This window comes from Zalophus californianus, chromosome 7 (assembly GCF_009762305.2).
Source record: "Zalophus californianus isolate mZalCal1 chromosome 7, mZalCal1.pri.v2, whole genome shotgun sequence".
NCBI lineage: Eukaryota > Metazoa > Chordata > Mammalia > Carnivora > Otariidae > Zalophus > Zalophus californianus.
In genome coordinates, this window is record NC_045601.1 from 13,908,539 (window position 1) to 13,930,205 (window position 21,667).

Below are 21,667 nucleotides of genomic sequence, written 5' to 3' on the forward strand. Positions count from 1 at the left end.
AAAAATACTTGTATGCCCTTCCCCAAAATAAGCCAAATGGGCATGGTAGCCCTCCACTCTGCACTTCCACGTTCAGGTATGGTTTTATCTACTTGTGCGTGAGATCCATCTGCAGTGGACAGAATTCTCATTTTAATACGTAACTAAATCTGAAAAATGACTTACAAAAGCTGGTCTCTCTCTTACCCTTTCCGACATCCTATATATAAAGTCTGACTAGTTCTATGACCAAATTCTAAATCATGGTGAGTGAGGTACACAGTAAGAAGTCTGAAATGAGAGCCACCATGTACCAAAAACAAAAAGTTTTCAGTTTCAGATTAAGTTAATTGCCTGATAAAAGTCATCAACATATTTGTAGCAATGGAGTCGAGTCCAGAATCTCCAAACATAGCATCCTCAATATCCAGGATTGCAATCCACAATTACTTAACATAAGAAAGACTATGTTACTCATTCTGAAGGAAAAGACAATTAACAGATGTTAAGCACAAGATGCTACAGACCTTGAATTTATTAATCATGGACTTTAAAAGCAGTAAATCTAGTTATGTTAAAAGATAAGGAAAAGTATTCTATGATGATCGAAAAGATAAACCTCACCAGAGTAATAGAATACATAAAAAAGTACCAAATGAAAATTTTGGAATCAAAAAACATATTGGCTGAAATTAAAAATAATTAATGGGTATATTAGCAGATGGAGATAACAGAGGAAAGGATAAATTAATTTATAACAGATTAACAGAAATTCAACATGAGGAAGAAACTATTAAAAGCTCTCAAACAAAAGAACAGGACCTGTGAAAACTTTTCACTTCCCATGATTGTAGCCTCAGATGGAGATAACAGAGAGAATGAGGCAGAAAAACCATTTGAAGAAGTAATGGCTGAATTATCCCCGAATTCATGGAAAAATACATATTTCCAGATTCAAGCAGCTAAGCATAAATCTAACAGCATATTGCTTATAATGATCAGGAGAAAATCTTGAAAAAATGCACAGGAAAATATGATGTATTATATAAAGAGAACAGCAATCCAAAGAATCATGGATGTTTTATCAGAAACTATGAAAATGAAAAGATAGTGGAACACCATCTTTATAGTGCTGAAGAAAAGAAAAACTACACAGGATTCTATTGTCAGTAAAAGCATCTTTCTAGATTCAAAGGCATATGAACAGATTTTCAGATAAAAAAAAAACTTAAAAGAATTCTTCACCACTAAACACATACTACACAAAACTGCTAAAGGATAGTCTTCAGGTGACAAAAATGTTAACAGATAAAACTTGGATATTCATAAATTATTGAAGAATCTGGGAAAATATAAAAGACTCCTTTGCTGTTTTAATTTACTAAAATACTTAAGAATGTTAAAATAACAATATTATAGAATGGTCTTGTGTGGTTTTTAATATATGTAGTTGAACTCTATGTGACAAAAATAGCATAAAGATGCTACAGTTCTATACATTTTAATTCAAATTCATTGTGAAAAGATCAGTAACTGCCTTTAATTTGGAGCAACCCCTGACATAATGCAAAACTGATAAATCATGAGAAAATAGTGAGATTCTGCAGTTGCTTAGATGAAACCGGGTAAATTCCAAACATAAATGCTCTTGAATCTAAATAACTGAGTTCCTTAAGCAGCCAGATATATTGATTTCTAAATGGTGCCAGGCCCCCAGAAAAGAAATAGGGCACATGAATTTTTCACCTTTGTCAGAGTTCAGGAGGAAGATGAACCTTCATAAAAGCCAGTGGGAAGAAGAGAGCTTAAACTCAAATGGATACTTAAAGACCAAGTGTGAGCTAACATAATTTAGTAGCCCAGGAGTTCTGTGACCCAAGGGTGGTCAGTTCCAACCTACTCCCCAGCTCTTCTCCACATGCCTCCCACCGGGTACTTCGAAGAAAAGGCAGGACAGAAGATCTGCGAGAACCATACTCAGTGACACATAGGCAAGAAACCTTGCTTGGTTCCCAGACCCTTCTTTCCTTTGAAGATAAGCTGTAAGTCACTAAAGAAAGGGGAGAAAACACTCCTGATTCCTGACACAAAACAAATATTCAATGACTCTGAAAAAGGGATAAAAGCAAAAATTGTCTGCCACTGGGAGGTAAAAGTAGGAAGAGACAAATCCATTTGAGCCTATAACCTTGTGTTGATAGCAGGCAGAGTTCCACTGTCCCGGAGGCAGTGCCAGGAAACTTACTGTTACCTATGACCTCTCAAAGATGCAAAGCTCAGTCTTACGGATACAAAAAGAAAAGAGAAGGCTGAGAAAGTCTTAGAGCAGAAGCCCAAATGCACAATCCCAGCCCAGACTGAAGCTAGAGTAAAAATCTCCACCACAGCCCTCGAACTGAATTAAGAAGCAACAGTGGTCTATTGTGTGATGAGGGGAGGCACATGGAGAGAAATCTCCTCAGCAGGGAAGACGTGTAGGGGCTGCTGAAAGTTGAAGGTGGAGCAGGAACATCGAGGAAAAATCTGTCACTCCTGGCCTTAAGCCAAGGACAAGGCAGCGGTGGCCCAATGTTGAAGGAATTTGTAATTCCTGATGCAGTGAAGGCAATGACAACAAAAATAAAACAGAAATCTAGACCAATGACTGGCCAGACTGACTCAAAACCTCACACTGAAGACCTTCCTGCAGAAGACACAGGTGCATTTCTGAGCATGAGTATTAAGGACATTAGTGTTTACTATTAGTTAACGTATACACAATATCCAGTATTAAACCAAAATGTATGAGACATAGGAATAAGTAAGAACAGAGTAAGAAAACAATCTATTGTCAAGATAAAAATCCAGTCCATAGAATCAGACCCAGAAAGGACACAGATGCTGGAATTACAAGGCAGGTAATTTAATAATTAGGACTGTTTTGGTTTACAACCACTTTTCTAGCATAATAGTCAAAGTGCCCCCTTACACTTTCAAAAGTGTTTTTTTCTTTAAATTTTTTATTGTTATGTTAATCACCATACATTACATCATTAGTTTTTGATGTAGTGTTCCATGATTCATTGTTTGTGCATAACACCCAGTGCTCCGTGCAGAACGTGCCCTCTTTAATACCCATCACCAGGCTAACCCATCCCCCCACCCTCCTCCCCTCTAGAACCCTCAATTTGTTTTTCAGAGTCCATCATCTCTCATGGTTCATCTCCCCCTCCGATTTCCACCCCCTTCATTCTTCCCCTCCTGCTATCTTCTTCTTCTTCTTTCTTTTTTTTTTTTTTTAACATATATTGCATTATTTGATTTGGGCAGTAATTTACATGATTATCCTACTTGTAAAGATTTCACCTATTTTACCTCCTTTAAACTTCACCAAGGATTGTGAATCAGAAATAATTACCCCTATTTTACAGATTATAAAGCATACCTCAGTAAGCTTAAAACTTGCCCAAATCCCAAATCTATAGACAGTGTTGTTATTCAAACACAGCACATTTGCCGATTTGGATGACTTTGATTTCTTTTTGTTGTCTGATTGCTGTGGCTAGGACTTCTAATACTATGTTGAATAGCAGTGGTGATAGTGGACATCCCTGCCCCATTCCTGACCTTAGGGGGAAGTTCTCAGCTTTTCCCCATTGAGAATGATATTCTCTGTAGGTTTTTCATAGATGGCTTTTTATTTTTCCTTTTTTTTTTTTCATAGATGGCTTTTAGGAAGAATGAAGGGGAGTAAATCGGAGGGAGAGACGAACCATGAGAGACGATGGACTCTGAAAAACAAACCGAGGGTTCTAGAGGGGAGGGGGGTGGGGGGATGGGTTAGCCTGGTGATGGGTATTAAAGAGGGCACGTTCTACGTGGAGCACTGGGTGTTATGTACAAACAATGAATCATGGAACAGTACATCAAAAACTAATGATGTAATGTATGGTGATTAACATAACAATAAAAAAATTTAAAGAAAAAAAACACAGCACGTTTGATTTAAAGTCTTAACTTTACCAATTCAAGCATCACTGAGTTATATAATTTTTAGATTTTGATATATTTATCCTGTTCAAGCATAAAGTTTAAATAAACAAACAACTGACTGTTCTACGTAATTTATGAAATTTACTTAAAGCCTCATTTCCAAGGTCTGGCATGGTTTTCTTCACAAATTGAGATTCACTTGGGCAGAAATTAAGCTTTTCTGATCTCTTTCCCATGTATTTTCAGCTGGTTTTTCAGACCTAATCATTGACTTTCTTATTATTTCTGAGTTTAACATCATGTTATGCAAAGCATTTTCTTTTGCATGTACTGGATGGTAGTCACTATCAAAGCAGAAATACTTTCACCTTCTGAATCAAAGCCAATTCCCAGCCAGAGCTTCAGAATTAATTAATTTGAATTCAAAAGCGACAAAATTAAACAGTCTGCTACAGTGACAATAACATAAAAAGAATAATGAAAGTAAATCAATGGAAACAACTAGGAACAAATAAAATATTTCCCTCTTCTTTCTTTTTTATTCAAGTTCACAGGAATTAACATTTTTTACTCTTATTGATATTTATGCAAATTACATGTCCTGTTTACACTCAAAATTCTAAGAATTTGGTATATTGTAATTGGGAATCAGACAGAGATAAAAATATTGTTTAAAAAAACACCAACAGATGTTATCTTTGAGGAAGCATTCAATTTACTGTGATAATGGCAAAAGAATTCTCTGATCAATAAGGTGAAATTCATCAGACGGTTTCTGCTATCTATTAAGTTAAACTCCTGTAGGAGGTATTAGATCAAGCAGATTGAATAGGAAACCAACTCTGAGTAGCTTTCTAAAGTACTGTAATTTCTACTGTCAGATCACAAATCTGTGTGAGGAGTGCCTGGGTGGCTCAGTCAGTTAAGAGTCTGACTCTTGGTTTCAGCTCAGGTCATGATATCAGGGTCATGGGATTGAGCCCCACATTGGGCTCCGGGCTGAGTATGGAGTCTGCTTGAGATTCTTTCCCCTCCCCTCCCCCTCTCCTCCTCCTCATATTCCTGTTCTCTCTCTCTCTAAAATAAATAAATAAAATCTTAATAAAAAATCTGTATAAAACCAGGGAATGAGAAACTCACGTATATTGTGAATTGTCCCTATAGGTGAAGATTAATTACCAGCAATAATTTTGGGCAAAGGCTTTTCTTGCTTTTTTACTTCCTTATCATAACCATATTTTATTGAAAGTCATACTGAATTTAGCTATGCCCTTTTGAACAGAATATGAGAAACAAAATCTTATGTTTCTGCTGGCTGTTGAAGCAGAATTTTGTTGTTGCCTCCCTGTTTCTTCAGTATCATGCTATAAATTGCCAGGCTTTGACATTGACAGTGTTACTTCCTCTGCCAAAAGATTTCTTAATCTTGGTTTAAGAAGCAGTCTTATCCATTATTCTTCCCCCAAATTCTTGTAATAGGTTGCTTGTTTCTCATGAATCATACATTTGGTGTTGTGTGTATAAACTAAATGCCAAACCCAAGGTCATGTAGATTTTCTCCTTTACTTTCTTTTAGATATTTGTAGCTTTACATTTTCCTTTTAGGTCTATAATCCACTTGGGGTTAATCTTGGTATATGGTTTGAGGAATATGTCAAAGTTTTGTTTTGTTTTGTTTTGTTTTGCATATGGATGTCAAATTGTCACAGTGCCACTTGGAAAACTATTCTGTCTCCACTGTCTTTGCATCTTTGTCAGAAATCAATTGACTATACTTGTGAGTCTATATTTGATCTCTCTAGTCTGATCTTATATGTATCAGCTCCAAGCTCTCCAATACCACAATGTCCCAATTAGGGCAGCTTTATAACAAGTTTTAAATCAGATGATGTGAGTTCTGCTTGAGTGCTGAGATCAGTTCATGTGAGCTCAGAATTATTATTATTATTTTTTTTTAAAGAGGGACAAAGCTCTGGGTCGCTCTTACGTTTATTTTTTTAAAGATTTTATTTATTTATTTGAGAGAGAGAGAGAGAGAGAGAAGGAGCAGGGGGAGGGGCAGAGGGAGAAGCAGGCCCCCCGCAGAGCAGGGAGCCCAATGCAGGACTCGATCCCAGGACCCTGGGACCATGACCTGAGCCAAAGGCACACACTCAACCAGCTGAGCCACCCAGGCGCCCGTGAGCTCAGAATTACTATGGTTATTCTATTTCTATTGTCTGCCCAATGTACTTTAGAATCACCCTATCAATATCTACCAAAAAGATTGTTTTGAATGTATGGATCAAATCAGGGGAAAATGATATCTTAATGACACATATACTACTCTATAACCCTTTATATCTCTCCAGTGCATAATCCATTAAATTTGTAGTTAACTACTTTATTTTTTGGGTTACTGTAAATAATACCGATTTTTAAATTTTAGATTTCAGTCATTCATTGCTAATATATAGAAATTCAAATAATTGACTTTTTACTATCGACTTTGTATCTTGGGAACCCACCAAACTCACTTACTAATTCTAAAATCGTGTGTGTGTGTGTGTGTGTGTGTGTGTGGATTCTTTTGAATTTTCTACATACACAATATGTTGTCTGTAAATAAAGACAGTTTTATTTCTTTTTTTATTGAAGTGTAGTTGACATTGGTATTTCTTTCTTTTCAATCTGACACCTTTTATTTATTTATTTTTTGCTTTATTGCACTAGCTAAGATTCCAACACTATTTTGAATAGGAGAGATGAGAGAAAACACCTTTCTCTTTTTCCACATCTTATTAGGAAAGTATTCATTCTCTTACCATTAAGCATTAAGCATGTTGATAGCTGGAGATTCATAAATACTCTTTTCAGTGAAGGAAAGTTCTTCAGGCAGAATGATTATGATATAGGTCAGAAACTTACTTGTCCCTGATAGGCATATTTTGAGGTCTATTTTATCCAAAATTTTCTACTCCATCTTTCTTTTGGTGAATGCTTGCATGGTATATCTTTCTCCATCTTTTTACTTCAAATATATCTAAATCTTTATTTTCAAGTGGGTATTGTAAACAGCATGCAGTTGGATCTTGCTTTTATATCTGATCTGATAATCTTTATCTTTTAACTGGGTGTTTGGAACATTTGCATTTAAAATGATTATAGATAAAGTGGTGACCTGGCTATTTTCTTCTTTTTCGTTACCGATATTTTGACTTTTCAGGTTTTTTAGGGTACATTATCACTCTGAAGTGTTATAGATGTTAAGCTTGTAATTTTTTGTTTGCTTGCTATTTTAATTGCTTTGTTTTTAAATAGAGGATAATTCAGATGATTTCAAACAATGTTACTGGTGCTTGTTGCCAGCTAAGTGAGTATGTTCCAATATGAAAAGGGTTCTAGTTATGAATAAAACTGATAAGAAAAGTAGACATGATGGGGTCACCTGGGTCGCTCAGTCGTTAAGCGTCTGCCTTTGGCTCTGGTCATGATCCTGGGGTGCTGGGATCGAGCCCCGCATCGGGCTCCCTGCTCCGCAGGAAGGCTGCTTCTCCCTCTCCCACTCCCCCTGCTTGTGTTTCCTCTCTCGCTGTGTCTCTCTCTGTCAAATAAATAAATAAAATCTTAAAAAAAAAAGAAAAGAAAAGTAGACATGATGTATCATTAGTTAGTTCTTCTCATCTGTTGATATGATTTCATTACCCCCTTATCTTTCTAAAAATCCAAGATAACTTTCCCTTATTTTCCCTTCTCAAAAGATAGTTTAAGCAGCCAAAAAAATACTGTTCTTGATTTTGAAGATTGTATCCACGTTACAGAACCCAAAGTCAGAGCTCACGGAAAACAACAGTAAGGTAAAGCACAGACTCTGGGGATAGATTCGCATTTGGGTTAAGTCCAATTAGTATCAATGAACTTTGTGCAAATTGCTTTATTTTTATGCCTTTACCTTTCTCATCTGTAAAAAAGGATGATAATTTTAGTACCAGAGAATTTTTGAGTATCAAATCAGTTTTTTTTTTTAATGTAGCTCTTACATGGGACCCAATATGTGTTTGCTAAAAAAAAAAAAAAAAAAAAAAACTTTTTGTCATCCTCCTAACAACCTCATGAGATAGTTTTCCAATTAATTGTATTTTGCAAAGGAGAATAATAGTCAGAGTATGCTTACTATTCCTAAGATTGAGCAGCTTTTGGTGCCAGAGGCATTACATTAATTCAAGCTGCAAAGAAGGATACTATAAATATTTAAATGGAAATTTGGGGTGTTAAAAAAAATGCCACACTGTTATACCATTTGCTATCATTCACTGGAAAGTGCTCTTGTTTCATAGATAATAAAACTGAGTGAGCTACTAGGAGAAAAAAGAAGAAAGCTCTGCATTTCTAACTTAATTTTTATCTTTATATTTATGTAACACAGAATCTACCTTTATTGCCTATAATGGAATGTTTATGATAAAAAAGAATATCATTAAAATGCACATGAGCCCAAACATTCTAATCCTTGAGAATTATAGACAGGACTGGAAAATTCATAACTGCTTCATGAATAATAACTATAAAAATTACTTTGAATATCCATTATTCATGTTTTGCCAGAAAAGCCTCATGGAATTTCATTATATAAAACTTTTTTTTAAAGAAGGTGGGGAAGAATTGAACTTTACTCACTTACATTAAAAAACCTAGTGAGGCATCATTTTATTAGAGTATTAAGTCCAAATTTTTTAATGCAACTGTATCTTTTAATTGTGGAAATTGTAGTGGGAGCAGAAATCCTTGAAGAGAAATCAGTTTTTCTGTTAAGGTGTTATTATTTACACATAAGGCGATTTTAACTGTGTGAGAAAAATCACAGAATTCTAATCTGGTTCCTTGTTTCTCCAGCCTCCAACCACAGTTTGAAAAGCTCCATGTAGTCTTGGGTACCTGCATTCCTCATCTACTCAGAAACTTCTCTGCTCTTAAATTTCCGACCCAAACTGTCCAAGAGATTCACAAACATTCATTCAGAAAAATACTTATTTATTTCTACTATATGCCAGATATACTTCCTGGCACTAGAGATGCTATGGAGAAAAACAGAGATAAAACTCCACACTGATGAATCTTTGTCCCAGGGGGCGAAAGACACAGACTATAAGCAATTAAACCCCTAAACATATTACCTAAGTCTTACTCTGCTTCATTGGAAACAGGGAAGGCATTAGAAAGGATTAGCCCCTCTTCTGCTTATATCCCTCCATTTCTCTTTCCTGTTCTAAAGAATTTGGTGACCTTCCTATTATTTAAAACTCACCTCATCTTTTGTTTTTGAATGCAGTTCACTTTCTTCACTGTTGTCCAAACTATGTCCTATCACTTTTAGACCCCTCCCTCTGGTTGCTTTCTGACAGACCACTAATTCACTTCAGACCTCTCGCACCTCATCTCCTCCTTTCACATGCAAACTTGTGTGTGTGTGTGTGTGTGTGTGTGTGTGTGTGTGTTGGGGGGGGGCATACAACACTCAGGATCTCCATTTCCTCACCTTCAACTAACTCCTCAACTGCCGTAAACACGGTTCCAATTCTCTAAAATGTTCTCAGGATTAAAATGCTCTCACCAAGCAATTACATATGGATTAGAAAATCTAAAGGAGACTTTTAAATTTTTTTATTTATCATTTGCTCCCTTAAGGGTGCTTGAAAGAGTTGATGATTCCTTCTTTCTCAAGCCACAGCCGTCCCTTGGTTTCCATTACACCACACACTCCTAGATTTATCCTACCTCTCCGGTTATTTTTATTCAGTATCTGTGCTTGCTGGTTCTCTCCACTGAATGTCTTTCAGGCACCTTGTCAACAACTATGACAAACTGTAGTAAACTGATTTTTTTGTTTCCCATCCTTTAGCAATTTCTTTGTCACTTAATGGCATATTTAGCAAATTGCCCAAAGCAAGAATTAAGAAATTACCTTTAAACTCTTTTCTCTCCAGAAACATCTACACTCAATCAATTGTAAAGTCTTACCATTCTTTTTTTTATTATGTTATGTTAATCACCATACATTACATCATTAGTTTTTGATGTAGTGTTCCATGATTCCTTGTTTGCATATAACACCCAGTGCTCCATGCAGAACGTGCCCTCCTTAATACCCATCACCAGGCTAACCCATCCCCCACCCCCTCCCCTCTAGAACCCTCGGTTTTTTTCTCAGAGTCCATCATCTCTCGTGGTTTGTCTCCCCTTCCGATGCCCCCCCTTCATTCTTCCCTTCCTGCTATCTTTTTTTTTTAACATATAATGTATTATTTGTTTCAGAGGTACAGGTCTGTGATTCATTGGTCTTACACAATTCACAGCGCTCACCATAGCACATACCCTCCCCAATGTCTCTTACCATTCTTATACTTAATTTTCTATCAATCCCATCCTCTTCTGTGCATCCTCACTACCACACTCATAGTAAAAGCCAATATGATCTATGATTTATAGTACTTAATATTCATTCAAAAATCTTCCCATTTTCTGTGGTTCAGACGTCATTCTAGAGGCTAAGGACACAAAAGGATCATCAAACCAGATCAAATTCCTGCCCTCGGCATACTTAACATCAATGGGAAAGAGATTATTGCAACTTAGTCTGTTATTCTCGAACATTGCATTATTCATATAAATTATTGACATAGCAGCCAAAGCTATTAAAAAAACAACAACAACAGGGGTGCACCTGGGTGGCTCAGTCGTTAAGCGTCTGCCTTCGGCTCAGGTCATGACCCCAGGGTCCTGGGATCGAACCCCACATCGGGCTCCCTGCTCCGCGGGAAGCTTGCTTCTCTCTCTCCCACTCCCCCTGCTTGTGTTCCCTCTCTCGCTGTCTCTCTCTGTCAAATAAATAAATAAAATCTTAAAAAAAAAACAGGAATATTTTCAAATGTCTCCTATACTGATCTTCCAAAGAATTTGTGATTTCCTTAACAAATATTGTAAACTTCTTGCTAATCATTTCACTGCTTAATCTGTTCAACTTCTTTGGGTACTGTTGGTACCTGCACTATACATTCTAACTATACTCAGCATCTTTACATAAATAACTGGAGATAAGAGGAAGCTTTATAAAGCTGAGGAAAGAGCATGCAGCAAATTAAGGCAAGAAACAAAAACAAAATCCCTGTAGCAAGAAGGAAGTGAAGCAATGCAACCCAGAGAGGGTCACAATCAGATATGGGTAATCACTGAAAGAACAAGAAAAAAATATTCAAAATCAGTAAAGGGAAAATGAAGGAAGAAAGAAAACCTGATAATCCAACAGAAGGAATGACAGAAGATGAAAAGAAACAAAGAAGAATCATGGAAAGTGGGAAGTACCACATATGACGCAAGAAGAATCCACGTATATCAGTGTCCACAACAATGTTAAGTTCCATTAGAATGCAGTCTTCACAAGAGCATTTTTTTCCCGTTTTGCTCACTGATACAGCCCCAGCATCTAGAAGATGTACATATGTGTATTTACAGATATTCAATAAATAGTATTTGAATGAAGGTGGTTTAACATACACATAAAATTCTGTGTTATTGCGTCTTTTGGAAAATCTTCACAGTAATTAAGTGAAGCAAGAACTACTTAATAAAGATTCCTCAATGATGTAATACAAGTGCCTTATCTCAGCTACAATTCACAGAATTGTAGGAAACTGGAAACCCTGCCCCCTCCCTGACTCTTCGCTTACTCCTCTTCTTCACCCATGATAATAGACTTGGGAGTTCTCTGAATGCAGGAAGCTGGTCACCTATTCCTGATTATTTAATGTGAGATTGTGGTTTTTCTCGCAGCTGATAACCAGTTGTATTCTGGCTCCCATCTCCCATTTGTATTTTTCAACTTTAAGATTTTGTCAAAAGTTTTCTTTGTCAAATACCTAAAGCAGCTTAGACTAAATTTAATAAGTCCAAATTCTAACAACTGAGATAAAATTATGGCAAATTAAAAATTTTTGAACTCTTGTTAACTGGCAAAGTGGCGAAGAAAATGGAAAATATGGTTTGTTAAAGATAAATTCATTTCCATAACTTCAAAATGAGATATTGGATGATAGTCTGAAATAGATAAGGAAAGGTAATGGAATTTAGTACCTTAGAGATTATGCTTTTACTGCCATGGAGGAAAAATTAAATGTAACACTGTGTGAGTTGAGCCTAGTAGCAGAGAAATAGGTTTTTTTTTTTGAAATTTTTTCAGCTATTTGTTTGGCTCTAACAGTGAAATATTTTGTTAATATTTTAATAGACTTCATTGGTATAAACCACCTATGTTAGAGATGAATTGGGATGTTGAATAAATTTAACTCAAAATTTTCCTTCTTTAGGTTTTCTCATTATACACTAGGTTAAAAAAAAAGAATATAGCAATGATCTTTAACTGGATTCCTGAAATATCTGAAGTACTAAAATATTTGAAGAAAAGATAAATATATCTAAGAGCTAGTTTAAAAAAAAAAGACCCATTAAAATTATGAAATCATTAGCTAGAGTTGGGTAAAAAGAGGAAAAGTTACATAATCACAAATTTAGGACTAATGGAAGAAAACTGGTGATAAACATAAAGGGTAGAAACATGAGGGAATATTTGCATATATGTGTTAATACAGCTCAATGTCTGAATGAGTTAAAATTATTTACTAAATGATGATCAAAATTGACTTGTGGAAACACATATATAAGAGACAAACATGAAATTATTTGTTTAGCTACCTTCCCATACCCAACTTCAAAATGAACTCTTTCTAACTTAAATGAGCAGATCATTTGACTTTCCTTAAACTATGTCAAAACATGCACTAATTCTAAGTGGGGTTGTGGAATGCTGGCATTAAATGTCTTGGGTTGCTGATTGAAGATGCAGATTGCCACGGCTGAGGTAAGACCTAATAGCATAAGCTCTCTGGGTGTTGAACCAGGGAATCCACATTCTTGACAAATCTCCCAGGTGAATATGATGCACATTAAATGTGGACAAGAGAACAAATTAAAACTAGGTAATTGTTTTTATACGGCCTTCATCTTCACCTTTCAAAACAACCAATGGCATTATCATTCCACAAATCATCTAGATTCACGATTTTGGAGTAGTCTTTGGCTCCTAAATGCAATTACGAGGCTAATCTATTCCTCCTGTTTGCCCAGGTGTGGATGTTGCTCCACTCACCTCCAGTCTCTTCTTTTAGTTGATGTTTCCAGATAATTCTTTGCAAAGACCCACTTTTATCCTGTCATTTACTTTTCTCTTTTTCTTTCTTTCTCTTTCTTTCTTTCTTTGGAAGGGGTGGGTATGCACAGAAAAAAATCTTACTCTCAAAACAGGGCACAGAGTAATAACCCCTGTCTCTCACTATGAAGTTATTATAACATTAGAGATTTTGCAAATAGATTTTAATAAGCCAGTGGTGATCATTCTGTGTCTATTTAATTACCCAAGTTATCATTAATATATCTAACTATTTTATTTTATTTCAATATTTAGATCTTGCAACAAAGTAAAATAAATATATAAAACTGAGTATGTTCTAACCTCCTTTAGTTATGGAAACTGAAGGGCTTCTTAATAGCATGCACAGTCATGTATTACTTGTAGTTAGTATATGAGATTTTAATATAAAGAACAATAAAGGGAGAGGAAACAACTATAGTGGTATAAATACACTTCCTTAATTTTTATACTTTAAAAATTCTATATAATACAATTTATAAGTTGTACCATAGTTCAAAATCTACATCCACTGGTATTCTCAAATACTTTTAATCTCAAGCCCAATAAAGTTGTTAGCTTCTAGGTGTGGTGATAAGAACAGATTACTTCTGGCTTGGCGGAGCAAGATGGCGGAGGAGTAGGAGACCTGGATTTCGTATGGTCTCAGGAATTTAGCTGGATAGGGATCAAACCATTCTGAACACCTACGAACTCAACAGGAGATCGAAGAAGAGAGTAGCAACAACTCTGAACAGAGAAGCGACCACTTTCTGGAAGGTAGGACGTGCGGAGAAGTGAATCCGAGGCGGTATTCGGGAGGATAGACGGCGGGGGAGGGGGCCTCCGTCGGCCACTTCTGGCAAGTGCTAGAGCCGCGGAGCACAAAATCGGACCTTTTAGAAGTCGGCTCCGCAGAGGGACCTCGCTGCAGTGGCTAAGCAGGGGGTGGAACCCTCGCGGGACAGTGTGGTCTCAGGACCCTCGGGGTCACAGAAAAACCGGGGGTGCCTGAGTGCGGCAGAGCTCCCAGGTATCGGAGCGGGGAAGCCGGCTGCAGAGACGGAGCCGAGGTGCGGGCTCTCAGCTCGGGGTGGCCATAAACTGTGACCCGCTGCCCAGTCGGGCCACGGCTCCTCCAGCAGGGACCAAGCAAGCGGCAGATCCGGGGACACCCCCCCTTCCTCCCTCAGGAGGAGCGGCGCGGAGCACACCACAGGGATCTGCTGGGTTTGGAGACTGCACACGGGGTCAGGTGCCAGAGATAGAAACGCTCGGTCACAGGCCGGGTGAGCACGGAGTGCGGCCGGAGACCGGGGACACGGGAGTGACTGCTTTTCTGAGGAGCGGGGCCCCGAGTTCTCATCTCCTCCAGGCGGAGATTGGGAGGCCACCATTTTCACCCTGGTCCTCCAAAGCTGTACCGAGAGCTTGCAGGGAACAAAAGCTCCTGAGTGCAAACCCGAACAGATTGCTTAACCCAGACCGGCAAGGGCGGGACAATTCCGCCTCCGGCAAAGACATTTGGGAACCATGGCAACAGGCCCCTCCCCCAGAAGATAAGCACAAACAGCCAGCAAGCCAAGACCAAGTTTACCGATCAAGGAGAACGGGAGAACTCCAGCGCTAGGGGAATACTGCACATAGAATTCATGGCTTTTTTTACCATGATTCATTAGTTTTTCAAAGTTAATTTTTTAACTGTTTTTTTTTGAATTCTTCTTTTTCCCTTTTTCAACCAACATCTTATCAATCCCTTTTTAAAAAAAAAACATTTTTTATTTTACATTTTTAGAGTCATATTTTATCCCTTCATAGTAGTTACCCTTATTTTTGGCATATATATATATATATAAGTTGTTCTCTCTTTAAAATTTTGAGATACAGTTTCTTCTAAAAGATCAAAATATACCCTAAATCACTAGTGTATGGCTTTGTTCTAGTTTCCTGCCTGATCACATTCTCTCCCTTTTTTTCTTCTTTTTTTTAAATCTTCTTTCTTTTTTCAAACAACTTCTTATCAATTCCTTTTATAAAATGTTTTATAATTTTCATCTTTACAGTCATCTTCCATCCCTTCATTGTATCAACCCTTATTTTGTACATATAGAAGTCTTTCTTCCTTTAAAATTTTAGGAGGCACTTTCTTCTAACAGACCAAAATATGCCCAAAATCTAATCTGTGGCACTGATCTATGCACTAGCCTGATCATATTTGATCATATTCTGTTTTTTTGTTTTGTTTTGTTCTGGTTTTGTTTGTTTTTATCTTTTTCTTTTTTTTTCTTTCTCTTTCTTTTTTCTTTCTTCCCCTTTCTTTTCCCCTGGTTTCAGGTCGTTTCTGATTTGTATAGAGTATATTTGCTCGGGACGTTGTTAACCTGTTAGCATTTTGTTCTCTCATTCATCTATTCTCTGCTGGACAAAATGACAAAACGAAAAAGATCACCTCAGCAAAAAGAACAAGAGGTAGTACCGTCTGCCAGGGACCTACTCAATACGGACATAAGTACAATGTCAGACCTAGAGTTCAGAATCATGACTTTAAAGATACTAGCTGGGCTTGAAAAAAGCGTGGAAGTTATTAGAGAAACACTTTCTGGAGAAATAAAAGAACTAAAATCTAACCAAGTTGAAATCAAAAAGGCTATTAATGAGGTGCAATCAAAAATGGGGGCACTAACTGCTAGGATAAATGAGACAGAAGAGAGAATCAGCGATATAGAAGACCAAATGATGGCAAATAAAAAGGCTGAGAAAAAGAGAGAGAAACAACTACAGGCTCACGAGGGCAGAATTCGAGAGATAAGTGATACGATAAGATGAAACAACATTAGAATAATTGGGATCCCAGAAGAAGAAGAAAGAGAGAGAGGGGCAGAAGGTATATTGGAGCAAATAATAGCAGAGAACTTCCCTAATGTGAGGAAGGAAACAGGCATCAAAATCCAGGATGCACAGAGAACCCCTCTCAAACTCAATAAAAATAGGTCAACACCCCGACATCTAATAGTAAAACTTACGACTCTCAGAGACAAAGAGAAAATCCTGAAAGCAGCTCGGGAGAAGAGATAGGTAACCTACAATGGTAGAAACATTAGATTGACAACAGACCTATCCACAGAGACCTGGCAGGTCAGAAAGGACTGGCATGAGATCTTCAGAGCACTAAACGAGAAAAATCTGCAGCCAAGAATACTATATCCAGCTAGGCTGCCATTGAAAATAGAAGGAGAGATAAAAAGCTTCCAGAACGAACAAAAACTCAAGGAATTTGCAAACACGAAACCAGCCCTCCAAGAAATATTGAAAGGGATCCTCTAAGCAAAGAGAGAGCCTAAAAGAAGCAGGGATCAGAAAGGAACACAGACAATATACAGTAACAGTCACCTTACAGGCAATACAATGGCACTAAATTCATATCTTTCAATAGTTACCCTGAATGTAAATGGGCTCAATGCCCCAATCAAAAGACACAGGCTATCAGATTGGATTAAAAAACAAGACCCATCCATATGCTGTCTGCAAGAGACTCATTTTAGACCCAAAGACACCCTACATTGAAAGCGAGGGGGTGGAAAACCATTTACCATGCTAATGGACATCAAAATAAAGCTGGGGTGGCAATCCTTATGTCAGACAAATTAGATTTTAAAACAAAGACTGTAATAAGAGATGAGGAAGGACACTATATCCTACTTAAAGGGTCTATCCACCAAGAAGATCTAACAATTGTAAATATCTATGCCCCTAACATGGGAGTAGCCAATTATATAAGGCAATTAATAACAAAAGCAAAGAAACACATTGACAACAATACAATCATAGTGGGGGACTTTAACACCCCCCTGACTGAAATGGCCAGATCATCTAAGCAAAAGATCAACGAGGACATAAAGATTTTAAATGACACACTGGACCAAATGGACTTCACAGACATAGTCAGAACATTCCATCCCAAAGCAACGGAATACACATTCTTCTCTAGTGCCCATGGAACATTCTGCAGAATAGATCACATCCTAGGTCACAAATCAGGTCTCAACCGGTACCAAAAAATGGGGATTATTCCCTGCATATTTTCAGACCACAATGCTTTGAAACTAGAACTCAATCACAAGAGGAAAGTCAGAAAGAACTCAAATACATGGAGGCTAAAGAGCATCCTACTAAAGAATGAATGGGTCAACCAGGAAATTAAAGAAGAATTAAAAAAAATCATGGAAACCAATGAAAATGAAAACAAAACTGTTCAAAATCTTTGGGATACAGCAAAGGCAGTCCTGAGAGGAAAGTATATAGCAATACAAGCCTTTCTCAAGAAACAAGAAAGGTCTCAAATACACAACCTAACCAGACACCTAAAGGAGCTAGAGAAAAAACAGCAAAGAAAGCCTAAACCCAGCAGGAGAAGAGAAATAATAAAGATCAGAGCAGAAATCAATGAAATAGAAACCAAAAGAACAGTAGAACAGATCAATGAAACTAGGAGCTGGTTCTTTGAAAGAATTAACAAGAATGATAAACCCCTGGCCAGACTTATCAAAAAGAAAAGAGAAATGACCCAAATCATCAAAATCGTGAATGAAAGAGGAGAGATCACAACCAACACGAAAGACATACAAACAATTATAAGAACATATTATGAGCAACTCTATGCCAGCAAATTAGATAACCTGGAAGAAATGCGTGCATTCCTAGAGATGTATCAACTACCAAAATTGAACCAGGAAGAAACAGTAAACCTGAACAGACCTATAACCACTAAGGAAATTGAAGCAGTCATCAAAAATCTCCCAACAAACAAAAGCCCAGGGCCAGATGGCTTCCCAGGGGAATTCTACCAAACATTTCAAGAAGAATTAATACCTATTCTCCTGAAACTGTTCCAAAAAATAGAAACGGAAGGAAAACTTCCAAACTCATTTTATGAGGCCAACATTACCTTTATCCCAAAACCAGACAAAGACCCCATCAAAAAGAATTACATACCAATATCCTTGATGAACATGGATGCAAAAATTCTCACCAAAATACTAGTCAATATGATCCAACAGTACATTAAAAGGATTATTCACCACGACCAAGTGGGATTTATCCCTGGGCTGCAAGGTTGGTTCAACATCTGCAAATCAATCAACGTCATACATTAACAAAAGAAAGAACAAGAATCATATGATCCTCTCAATAGATGCAGAAAAAGCATTTGACAACGTACAGCATCCTTTGTTGATCAAACTCTTCAGAGTATAGGGATAGAGGGTACATACCTCAATATCATAAAAGCCATCTATGAAAAACCTACAGCGAATATCATTCTCAATGGGGAAAAGCTGAGAGCTTTTCCCCTAAGGTCAGGAAAGCTGCAGGGATGTTGACTATCACCACTGCTATTCAACATAGTATTAGAAGTCCTAGCCACAGCAATCAGACAACAAAATAGATCAAAGGCATCCAAATCGGCAAAAAGGAAGTCAAACTCTCACTCTTTGCAGATGATATGATACTGTATGTGGAAAACCCAAAAGAATTCACCCCAAAACTGCTAGAACTCATACAGGAATTCAGTAAAGTGGCAGGATATAAAATCAATGCACAGAAATCAGTGGCATTCCTATACACCAACAACAAGACAGAAGAGAGACAAATCAAGGAGTCGATCCCATTTACAATTGCACTCAAAACCATAAGATACCTAGGAATAAATTTAACCAAAGAGGCAAAGGATTTGTACTCAGAAAACTATAAAATACTCATGAAAGAAATTGAAGAAGACACAAAGAAATGGAAAAACGTTCCATGCTCATGGAATGGAAGAACAAACATTGTGAAGATGTCAATGCTACCTAGAGCAATCTATACATTCAATGCAATCCCCATCAAAATACCAACCACTTTTTTCAAAGAAATGGAACAAATAATCCTAAAATTTGTATGGAACCAGAAGAGACCCCGAATAGCCAGAGGAATATTGAAAAAGAAAAGCAAAGCTGGAGGCATCACAATTCCGGACCTCTAGCTCTATTACAAAGCTGTCATCATCAAGACAGTATGGTACTGGCATAGAAACAGACACATAGATCAATGGAACAGAATCGAGAGCCCAGAAATGGACCCTCAACTCTATGGTCAACTAATCTTTGACAAAGCAGGAAAGAATGTCCAATGGAAAAAAGACAGTCTCTTCAACAAATGGTGTTGGGAAAATTGGACAGCCACATGCAGAAGAATGAAACTGGACCATTTCCTTACACCACACACAAAAATAGACTCCAAATGGTTGAAAGACCTAAACGTGAGACAGGAGTCCATCAAAATCCTAAGGGAGAACACAGGAAGCAACCTCTTCGACCTCAGCCGCAGCAACTCCTTCCTAGAAACATCACCAAAGGCAAGGGAAGCAAGGGCCAAAATGAACTATTGGGATTTCATCAAGATAAAAAGCTTTTGCACAGCAAAAGAAACAGTCCACAAAACCAAAAGACAACCGGCAGAATGGGAGAAAATATTTGCAAATGACATATCAGATAAAGGGCTAGTATCGAAAATCTATAAAGAACTTACCAAACTCAACACCCAAAGAACAAATGATCCAATCAAGAAATGGGCAGATGACATGAACAGACATTTTTCCAAAGAAGACATCCAAATGGCCAACAGACACATGAAAACGTGCTCAACATCGCTTGGCATCAGGGAAATCCAAATCAAAACCTCCATGAGATACCACCTCACACCCGTCAGAATGGCTAAAATTAACAAGTCAGGAAATGACAATGTTGGCGGGGATGTGGAGAAAGGGGAACCCTCCTACACTGTTGGTGGGAATGCAAGCTGGTGCAACCCCTCTGGGATACAGTATGGAGGTTCCTCAAACAGTTGAAAATAGAGCTACCATACGATCCAGCAATTGCACTTCTGGGTATTTACCCCAAAGATACAAATGTAGGGATCCGAAGGGATACATACACCCCAATGTTTATAGCAGCAATGTCCACAATAGCCAAACTGTGGAAAGAGCCAAGATGTCCATCGACAGATGAATGGCTAAAGAAGAAGTGGTATATATACACAATGGAATATTATGCAGCCATCAAAAGGAATGAGATCTTGCCATTTGCAACGACGTGGATGGAACTGGAGGGTGTTATGCTGAGTGAAATAAGTCAATCAGAGAAAGACATGTATCATATGATCTCACTGATATGAGGAATTCTTAATCTCAGGAAATAAACTGAGGGTTCCTGGAGTGGTCGGGGGTGGGAGGGATGGGGTGGCTGGGTGATAGACATTGGGGAGGGTATGTGCTATGGTGAGCGCTGTTAATTGTGCAAGGCTGTTGAATCACAGATCTGTACTTCTGAAATAAATAATGCAATATATGTTAAGAAAAAAAGAAGAAGAAGATAGCAGGAGGGGAAGAATGAAGGGGAGTAAGTCAGAGGGGGAGACGAACCATAAGAGACAGTGGACTCTGAAAAACAAACTGAGGGTTCTGGAGGGGGTGGGGTGGGGTGATGGGTTGGCCTGGTGATGGGTATTAAAGTGGGCACGTTCTGCGTGGAGCACTGGGTGTTATGCACAAACAGTGAATCATGGAACACTACATCAAAAACTAATGATGTAATGTATGGTGATTAACATAACAATAAAACTTTCTTAAAAAGAACAGATTGCTTCTTCCTAAAATAGTTTTTATAATGGCATGTCAAATAATAGTACTTGATAAAAGTAGTAAACAGAAAATGGTGCAGGAAGGGAGAAAAGCATGATCTGATTTAGACTGGTGCCTGACTAGCAATTCTAGGGAGAGCCTGTGCCAACGTCACATACAGGTCTTAGGAAATACTTTCATGGGCCTCTTTCTGTGTCATTTTTATCTAAATAACTTTACTGCAGGGACCAATTTTCAAGATAGAGTGAGCCAATTCCTTGACTTCCTACTGGAGTTATAATCACTTATTGTGTGCCAAAAATGAAGTATTGATTAGAGGTCTGATTGAGAATTGGAGAACCCAATTCTGGCCACTTCCTAGAGCAACACCTCAGATGGACATCCAAGTCCTCTGATTCTTGAGGGCATTGGGGAAACAGTGGGAGAAATCCCCATTTATCTCCTGACCTTTCTCAAACTGTGAGGACTGCTCTGGCCAGAGGGAAAAGTGCTCATGGTCCATTCATTCATCATATTTCTTCATCCATCTCCATGACTATATTCAAAAATTTGGTGGCCAATCTTCATTTGGGCACTGTTGTTGAGCCTTCATTTTTATATTGTTATTATATTTATTAGTGTATGTATTTTCTTAGGTCTTGGTTGGTATTTTAATGGGAATATGGTAACTGTAGCAGAGATTGTTAGTTATTCTCTATTTCTTCCCAACAATAAGCAAAAAAGATTTTGAAAACCTGACAATAGTGAGAGGATAATAATATGTCAAATTATAAAAACATAGCAAATTTATTAAATATATAATGGAAAAATGAACAGAATTTCCA

At 37.6% G+C, this 21,667-nt stretch overlaps 1 pseudogene; it reads left to right on the top strand.

The window, feature by feature from the left end:
* Window positions 1-12,820: 12,820 nt before the first annotated feature.
* The window catches only part of LOC113927836, a 46,678-nt pseudogene continuing 37,831 nt past the window's right edge, over window positions 12,821-21,667 (top strand).